The sequence below is a fragment of the Adiantum capillus-veneris genome, chromosome 19 (genome assembly GCF_014529385.1).
Source record: "Adiantum capillus-veneris isolate H3 chromosome 19, ASM1452938v2, whole genome shotgun sequence".
Classification (NCBI taxonomy): Eukaryota; Viridiplantae; Streptophyta; class Polypodiopsida; order Polypodiales; family Pteridaceae; genus Adiantum; species Adiantum capillus-veneris.
The window spans coordinates 123,093,044-123,103,167 of record NC_140949.1 but is presented as its reverse complement, the minus strand read 5'-3'; the positions used below and the strand labels follow the sequence as shown (position 1 = coordinate 123,103,167).

Genomic DNA, 10,124 nt, shown 5'->3' with positions numbered 1-10,124 from the left:
TACATCTCTAACTCGATAAAAACCCCATACAGGGCATGCAGCAATGGATAGGAATGTTAGCAATATTAGCCTGTGCATAGTTTTTTTCATACTCATATGGTAAATTTACCACACTTTCATACTCAAAACATTATTTGGTGTACAATGTGTAAGATATAATCAAACATATTTACCATGCTTTCTGTCTACGACAAATTGAAATTTAGACTCAACAATAGCCAAAGAGGAGCACAAGTTTCTCAAGGGAGTGGCCGGCCAATTTCAAGCTGCAAATAATACTTAAAGGATACAAGAAGCATGTTCTTTTGTTCCCCATCAGGTGCAATCCATATTAGCTAAACAAGAGCTCAACTCAGATTGTACAGAATCTTTTAGACTCTTTAAGTCTTTTTTGAGCACAGGTTGGCCTCAGCAAGTTGGACACATTACTCAGACCTTACAGCATAGTCAACCTCAAGTATGGTATCCGACATATAGAATGTCTTGGTAATCTAAATCATACTATATTCCAAAGTCTGATAACCGTATACATCCCCCAATGGTTGCCATAAGGAAAAGTGTAGTGATTGTCTCATCTAAGGGCTATTGAGTGCCTGAGAAACCAGGAAAATGCCGCGAGTATCGTACATGAGAAAACAAGGTAGGGGATGGGACAGAGAGACCATACTTGAGAGCCTAGCATGACAGCGTCCTTGTCCAGAAATAGTGTAAGATGACTAATCAGCTTGAGGATTCCCATCAACCATCGTCCAACAGGAACATAGAGCTGGGCACCCCTCTTATCCTCAAAAGAGTTGAGGTAAAAGACGGCATTTGTAAACGCATGAGTATTAATGGTAACTCCATCACCAACTGCACCGGATTCGGTGATGGTGACGCTATGAGGCCTTGCATTTCCGTCCAGCTCACTAATGCATACATCATTAGTTATGTCACTACGAATTCTCAGAAAGCTTGTTGTGACCTCGGATATGTGCAGGCGGGCAAAGGAACTAGTGGCAGCCCCAAAGAGAAGTAAAATCTAGGCAAGGGAAACCCAACCAACAACCTACAGTGCAGCATTTGGAAGCTTGAGTCTCATGAGGCAACGCCTATAGGTAAAAGACATCCAAAGAATTAAATGCAAATTCTCTGGCATATCTTCAGACATCAAAACAGCACAAGTGATAAGCATCATTCCCGAAGGTCTATATAACTAACTGCAATTATGTAGACGATATAACACCAGAGTCTATGTTAAATTGTATGATAGATGACATGACCTTCACAAATAGGAGTCACCATAAGCTTGCCTTAGAGCCTCTTAATATTTTAGACTGAATGTTTTAACAATCATTGCTTGACACCTCCACCAGCAGTCTGTTATTTGTCTTTGGTTGCATAACAAGAGAAACTTCATCTTGAGTTGGACAGTTGTATGTTCAGCCAGATATAGAAGCAGCATACAGTCAAGGGTGGGGCGAATCATTGGCCCAAAACAGCAGTATTTACAACTCAAAGATTCATTGTAAGGTGTCCACTATAAACCACTATTAGGCTGTTTGGAAAGTGCGTGTCACAAACGAGAGCGCATAACAATATAAAATACATTCGGATAAATAGGATTTATCACTTATTATTGAAGCCAGAGGATATAGAGAGAAATAAATAGAGAGAGAGATAGAGAGTGAGAAGATCGACACAGTATTGGGGACCAGAAGATGGGTTGGTCCCCCCCGTAATAGTATCTTTATTACTGAGGAGAAGTCTATACAAGCACTTGAACCGAACGTATTACCACGTTCGTTCTAGAATAAGACTTGATGGTTCTCGAAAGCCTCAACTTCCGACTCCTAGGGGAAAACCCTATTCCAAGGAACTTCCGTTCCTTATTCCAATTCCTCGAGAATCAAGGTTCTCGCCTCTGGATCTCACCTTCCAGACTCAGGACATGGCATCCCTGCAACTCTTTTCCAACTCTCTTTCCAGAGTCCTCTTCCCGCAGAACAACTCTGTTTTCCCGGACACGAAGTCCTTACTTGGGAATCCCAACTTCCGGATCACAACTTGAGAGACTACCTCTCTCCGATCCGTGGATCTACTTCCCAAATTCGGGTACGAAACCCTTGGGCTGATCTGGCTCTAGTTCCTCAGAGTGCTTTTCTCCTACAGAGGCTCATGCCTTCCTCTGCTCCTACTCCCTCACGAAGAGGAAGTACACCTGCAATCAAATACTCATAGATCAGAACATGAAAATCGTTACCTTCAAAGTCTCGACGCTCGAAACGCAACTCGATTCTCGAAAAGCAATTCCTCGGAAGAGATCTCTCCATAGAAAATCCTCTCTTCCAATCCTACACACAAAAGAGGTGTGTTCTTGGGTTCCTTCTCGTAAATCAGCCCTGTCTACGACGTTTATGGGCTGAAAACAGAGAAAAACAGCAACTTGTCGCGATCGAAACACACTTCGTAGGCACTTCTTCGCGAGGGCACTTGCGCACTGGGTCTTGGCGACATCTAGTACACTTGGGGCAGCCATGGGCATCACCGGCAACATCCTCTTTACGGGGCTGAAATTTGCAGCAGCATCTCCTCCTTGCAAAGATTGGTCCTCCCCTCTGAGTGAGGGCATGTGATGCTTTTATAGCTCCTAGCCACGGGCACGAATAGCTACCCGCGTAGACATCGTGGCCGTTTTTTTTTTTTTCATTTTTCTTTTTGTTCTGCTTGAAAAAGAGAGAGAAAATGTTGGCTGATCTGTTGCCTTATTTATTAGATGGCTGCCCACTTATTAAGTGGACGGCTGGCGTATTTTAAAAATAGTCTGAACCTGCCCAAAAACTCAATAAAACCTTGTAAGTTAAAAACAATGCTTTCACAGCACTTCCCAGGCGTCCCTGGATGCAATCACACGCACAATTGCAATGCAAACATAAACTTCCTCGCGGGAAAGCATCTGCTTTCCCGAAAAGCAATCCCGCTTTCTCAGAAAGCATCTGTTTTTCTTCAAAGTTTCCTCTGAACCCATCTTCATTCAAGTGCTTGATTTTCCTTGTGCACAATTCTAACACAGTTCGGAATTTCCTCCCGACTATGGATATCCCCTTTCCGATGGGTTTTGGATATATATCGGCTAGCTTGCGCTCGTGGCAAAGCAGCCAGAGCCGGTTGCCAGTCAACTGCAACCGGTTGAAAACAGTTGACTAAGAGGTCAACGTGCTCGTCACACGCACTCTTCGAACTCCCGATCTCACCCTCCAGGTGCTCTCGCCTTACCACCATGCTACGTACGTGTGCTTGCGTGAATCCTGGAGCCTTGTCCTCATAGTGCTACACTACTTGCTGCGCCCCCAAAAAGTGCAATGACCTGCTGCGTCGGTCATGTCCACGCACACGTCGGCAAGCTAGCCGATATTTAACCACAGCCTTTCCGATGCACCCGTCACCCACCTTGTGACGCATCAAGAATACCCATCACCTAGTCCTTTCCTACCGAACTTACGGTACAATCTCCTTCGCAATGCTCTTTGTCACCCATCCTATGACGCATCAAAGATGTCCGTTCCCGAATGGTCGGATACTTCTTTTCGATGCTCCCTGTCACCCATTTGATGTGACGCATCAGAAGTACCCGTTCCTGGTGGCCTTACAGATATTCCCGTTCTCAGTGTTCCCGTCATTACTTTAAATGACACACTAGGAATACTCTGTACTCGGATGTCTCCAGTGAGAAAAGTCCTCTGACTTAAAATTCCAATAATTCATTTAGAATTATTTTTCCTTGGTGTTCCAAGCGATTAAAATTCCAATAATTCGTTTAGAATTATTTTTCCTTGGTATTCCAAGCGAGAAAACCCTCTCACTTATAAATCCAATAATTCATTTAGAATTATTTTTCTGTAAGATAAAGCCGATTTAGCAACATCCCTCTCACTTATAAACAGGTGTCCTCAACTGTAGAGGTCCAACTGAACTGCCGGGGAGAAACCGGAAAGATTCCAAATCTTGCTTAATAGTGAGTTGAGCTAGTCCTTTCTCAAAAGAAAACTTAAAAATTTAATTAAACAAAAATTCAATAATTCAATACTTACCTTAGCGGTTCATGTCTTTTCTCTAGGATCTCGAGGATATCCTTCACCTTTCATTAAACTTACAAACCGTGTAAGAACTCGTCATTCGCGTCTTTCCAACAGATCGAACGTTTCCTCATTCAAGAGTCTGTTAACTCAATTCCACCTTCTCAATCCGAGAAGAATAATCCTCCTAGAAATTAATCTAGGTATCTGTCCTTGCGCATAATCCTACGCTGTTAGTCTAGAGGGTATTAAACCTCTTGTGTCCTCCCACATAGGGAATGCTCAAGTCATAGAGCATTAAGCTCGATGTCTTTCTTTCACAAACAAAGTTTGCGATCACCTTAAAGAAGGTTCTTGTTTCGGGCCGTCGCTCAACGTAGGCGGATGGTTCCAATCCGAAGATTCCTTGTGCACGGCGGCACTTCCTTCCAATCTTATTCTCTTGCGAGTTATTACCACTAGCAGTGTTTTCCTGACGCCCATTAGCGTCTCTTTCTTACAAAATCATAAAAAATGATTCACCTTGCAAGCATCAATGACAACTTGCAAAATCTTAGGTAGATAGGATTCTAGCTATAGCATTTTCTGAACGTACATTCAAACCCGGTTCACAATAGAGCGAACCCTCTTTGAATCTCAGGGATGTTCTCCCATATGTAATTCTTACCATTTTGAAACGATTGGCGAACTATATTCTTACAAACATAATAGTTCGAATTTATTCCAGCAGCGTGCAAATGCTACTTGACCTTCTCATGGAGAAACATATACCGCAACCAAAAGTTGCTACTATAATGGTAAAAGCACTTCTCCGTAGAGAATCCTTCTAACGAACACATCTCAAATAGAGATTCTCGTGTCGGAATATCCTTGCACATAAAAAGGTGTTCAAGAGAGTATACCAAACTCCCGTCGAGTTCCTGAAAAGGAAGTTGGTTCATCTCATTCCGTTTAGCAGAAAAAAAATTCAATTGGTAGATGACCCACCTTGGCATAGGTCTGTATCTTTGTGTGTTATCCATGTACCCAAAGGTATACATAATTCTTAAGCTGTGTTAGAGTTTTGCTGAACCTGGGAAATTACCTTCCCTTCGTAAGATCCTTAGAGCGAAGACGCTCAACTTGACGATCACTTGGCTCAATCTTAGAGCAAAACCCGCTCATCAAATAATCTAGGATTTTAATCCTTGGATTCCTGAAGCACAGGCCATAGTCATCGTTTGTTCCTTCCCTCGTAAAGAGAGTGTTCGTTCACTTGTGCAAAAAGCACTACCATATCTTCCCTTACCGGGTAGGGGGTGTGGGCTTAAAGAGTACTCAAGCTTCATGAAAGCTTTTCTTTCCTTGAAAACTCAGAATGGTTCCTTCATAATTTCCTACCCGCAATAGCAGGTAATTTTTTGGAGAACTACCGGATACCAGATCAATCATGGACCTTCCGGATGGTTAAGCAAAGCAGTTCATCGTATAAACAATGTTCTGACTCAACCTTACTCTCATAAACACTCGAGAGTGATTGTCCTGGTTAGACACAACCATACCTCGTGCAAAAGAGCAAACAAGCATAATGCACTTTATGATTTCCTCAAAGATGTAACTTTGATTAAAAACCTGCCCTGTCACTTAAAGTTCAAGGGTCTTCTATTCAAGAACTCATGAGTTAGATTTAATTCCCTTACTCCAAACTTTCTTTGTTCAATGTTTCTCGTCCCACCACGGGGATTGGATTCTATGTACACTAAGGTGTACACTTTCAGCTTTGTATTGCTGACTCCACCATCTGCTGCAAAGTATCTTGCAGATGGGTTTACAAATTCGGGCAAAAGTCCTTCGTTAAATTTGTTCATCTTTCCTTCCTCAGAGAGGATCAAGAATGGAGCTACCTTGGCAAGAGTGAACCACTACTTGCTTTGACTCACTCGTGTTCCTATTGGGCAAACCGATCCCAATCTTCTTGGATGCCTTCTTCAAAGCATAGAGGAAAAAAATTTGTCAAAAATTCAGCCTTGAATTGAATCCAAGTCTTGTTGTAAGTTCCTTGCAGAGCTTTGGTATACCACCAAGTACTTCCAATCCCCTTGAGGTGTTTAATCACATGCCTCATCTTCGACGCTTTTTCAAAAATTGCCGTTTGCAAAGGCAACTTCAAACTTGTCGAATCAATGCGGTAGCTTTCGGGGAATCTTCCCTTCCGTCAAAAGTATCAAACTTGACTGGAAGTGCTCCTAGGTCTAGAGACCTTCTTCATATCCTTCCCGGAATGACGGGATTTCATGGCTATAGTTATGGATTGACGTTCATGGATATTTTCTGGATTCTGAAGAATCTCGAGCATTCCGCTCCTTGGATTCTCTAGGTTCTTGAGCATCATGCTCTTGTCGCCTTCTCAGAGAATCCCAAGCCTTGTGTCGACTTCTTGCAGAGGGAAAAAAAATTTCCAACTCTGCGAGCTTTTCCTTGCAGGACTTAGGGTTCCGCGTGCTTACTTCTCTCTTGGCTTGTCATGGCTTCTTTCCGTATCTTCCCAGAGTCGTCCTCCTTTACAGAGAAAGAGAGGAGACCATGCTCTGATACCACTGTCACAAATGGGAGCGCATCACAATATAAAATACATTCGGATAAATAGGATTTATCACTTATTACTGAACCCAGAGGATATAGAGAGCAATAAATAGAGAGAGAGATAGAGAGTGAGAAGATCGACACAGTACTGGGACCAGAAGATGGGCTGGTCCCCCCCCCCGTAATAGTATCTTTATTACTGAGGAGAAGTCTATACAAGCACTTGAACCGAACGTATTACCACGTTCGTTCTAGAATAAGACTTGATGGTTCCCGGAAGTGTCAGCTTCCGATTCCTAGGGCAAAACCCTATTCCAAGGAACTTCCGTTCCTTATTCCAATTCCTCGAGAATCAAGGTTCTCGCCTCTGGATCTCACCTTCCAGACTCAGGGCATGGCATCCCTGCAACTCTTTTCCAACTCTCTTTCCAGAGTCCTCTTCCCGCAGAGCAACTCTGCTTTCCCGGACACGAAGTCCTTACTTGGGAATCCCAACTTCCGGATCACAACTTGAGAGACTACCTCTCTCCGATCCGTGGATCTACTTCCCAAATTCGGGTACGAAACCCTTGGGCTGATCTGGCTCTAGTTCCTCAGAGCGCTTTTCTCCTACAGAGGCTCATGCCTTCCTCTGCTCCTACTCCCTCACGAAGAGGAAGTACACCTGCAATCAAATACTCATAGATCAGAACATGAAAATCGTTACCTTCAAAGTCTCGACGCTCGAAACGCAACTCGATTCTCGAAAAGCAATTCCTCGGAAGAGATCTCTCCATAGAAAATCCTCTCTTCCAATCCTACACACAAAAGAGGAGTGTTCTTGGGTTCCTTCTCGTAAATCAGCCCCGTCTACGACATTTATGGGCTGAAAACAGAGAAAAACAGCAACTTGTCGCGATGGAAACACGCTTCGTAGGCACTGCTTCGCGAGGGAACTCGCGCACTGGTTCTTGGCGACATCTAGTACACTTGGGGCAGCCATGGGCATCACCGACAATGTCTTCTTTACGGGGCTGAAATTTACAACAGCATCTCCTCCTTGCAAAGATTGGTCCTCCCCTCTGAGTGAGGGCATGTGATGCTTTTATAGCTCCTAGCCACGGGCACGAATAGCTACCCGCGTAGACATCGTGGCCGTTTTTTTTTTTTTCATTTTTCTTTCTGTTCTGCTTGAAAAAGAGAGAGAGAAAATGTTGGCAGATCTGTTGCCTTATTTATTAGATGGCTGCCCACTTATTAAGTGGACGGCCGGCGTATTTTAAAAATAGTCTGAACCTGCCCAAAAACTCAATAAAACCTTGTAAGTTAAAAACAATGCTTTCACAGCACTTCCCAGGCGTCCCTGGATGCAATCACACGCACAATTGCAATGCAAACATAAACTTCCTCGCGGGAAAGCATCTGCTTTCCCGAAAAGCAATCCCGCTTTCTCAGAAAGCATCTGTTTTTCCTCAAAGTTTCCTCTGAACCCATCTTCATTCAAGTGCTTGCTTTTCCTTGTGCACAATTCTAACACAATTCGGAATTTCCTCCCGACTATAGATATTCCCTTTCCAATGCACCCGTCACCCACCTTGTGACGCATCAGGAATACCCATCACCTAGTCCTTTCCTACCGAACTTACGGTACAATCTCCTTCGCGATGCTCTATGTCACCCATCTTATGACGCATCAGAGATGTCCGTTCCCCGGACGGTCAGATACTTCTTTCTAATGCTCCCTGTCACCCATCCGATGTGACACATCAGAAGTACCCGTTCCTGGTGGCCTTACAAATATTCCCGTTCTCAGTGTTCCCGTCATTACTTTAAATGACGCACTAGGAATACTCTGTACTCGGATGTCTCCAGTGAGAAAAGCTCTCTCACTTAAAATTCCAATAATTCATTTTTAATTATTTTTCCTTGGTGTTCCAAGCGAGAAAACCCTCACTTATAAATCCAATAATTCATTTAGAATTATTTTTCTGTAAGATAAAGCCAATTTAGCAACAGTGCGCCTCCTTTTCAGAGTAAGAAAACCATCCTAAAAGCTTTTCAAGTTCAGCCATCTGAATTTTGAAGGTAATTGATTAATTTTATACACCCTAACAAGTTCAAAATGAAGCACAACTACGCACCACAGTACATCGTTGCAAAACTAACAGGTGAAAGGCATTTCTTTAGGAACGCAAACATTCAAGAAGACTAATGTATTTAAGGCCCATTTAGGGTAGCTTTGGTTTAAGGAGATTACAAAGCATGTATATGTACAGAGTAAACTGAGGCCAAAAGCAGTCACCTGCAGATATGAGACTGTTACTGAACCTTGCTCAGAAGATGTATCTGCAAGAATATCCTCCATGGCTCGAACCATGATTCCACGGTCGGTGACCATATGCCATGACAGTGCCATTATACCCCTCTAGCAGACTCTGCAGGCAAAGAGAAGACCGATGCCAAGTATATACAATCACATAGAGTTTTAAACATAACATACAAAACATCTTGCAAAATAGGCCACTATCACAAGCCCAACAACTGTCTAAGCAAATATCTTTAGACACGAAGAACAAGCACCCAAAGACTCTATTTCCCTGTCTATAACACTATCTATTGAATAAAATGGGTTGAAAATGGTAGGGGGCAATGAAGGACCTCAACCACAGGCTTTGCCACTACTTCATAGACTCGTTTCTGAGAAGTAGTTTCATTCAGAATCTCATCAAACTGGAACGTCTCACAGTCCCAATTATTCTTCCTTAGCTTCAATCGCTTCAGCTGTGACAAGTGCAAAAGACAGATCGATTAAGACAAGGCATTGGCACAATATAGAACCTGTCTTGAGCTAATGCCGGTAAAGTTTCCCATGAAGCAACAAGGTAGGGAATGAGAAGAAGACCTCTGGCATCAACTCCACGTAATCAGCAAAATCAGCATCATTTTTTAGCTCCTCAGAGTTCCTGGGCCTAAGTCGCACAGCAACTCTTACTCTTCCTAACACTGAACGTAGACTTGCATGGGTTTAAGATTTAAGAGATGGAAAGGAGGCCCCGAAAGGACATGAAAAAGATATATTTGAAGAGGAATGTACTACATAAAAATGCAGATTGAACCTAATCAAATCTCATTACTGTACTTTCCTTGTTTCTTTTGGCTCAATGATAATGCAAGTTCTGTCATGCAGAATGCACAGTTCAATGATAAAGTAAGTAACAACCTCCATTGTCATCTTTTCCATTCCGACTTGCTCGACCAGTTTTTAATAATTTTTCAAAAAATCGCAGAATTTGTTAATACCTTCACTTCAGGTCGGCGGCCCGTCGGAGGCTCTGAGGGAGGGGAGAGATGCTGCTTGCAGGGTGCTACTGCCGCTGAGAGGGCGCAGCAGTACCACACGCAGACACCAAGCACGTGTGGGAGCTTGCAGAGAGCTCGGCCAGGGGGCGGGAGAGGCCCAGCACCTCGTCTGCGAAGGGTCTGCGACTCGTGGGGGAGAGAAGCACCTCGTCGCGCTGATGCCCAAAT

At 43.4% G+C, this 10,124-nt stretch overlaps 1 pseudogene; it reads right to left on the bottom strand.

The window, feature by feature from the left end:
- Positions 1 to 571: 571 nt before the first annotated feature.
- On the bottom strand, positions 572 to 9,779 carry LOC147434783 (uncharacterized; annotated as a pseudogene).
- Positions 9,780 to 10,124: the final 345 nt, after the last annotated feature.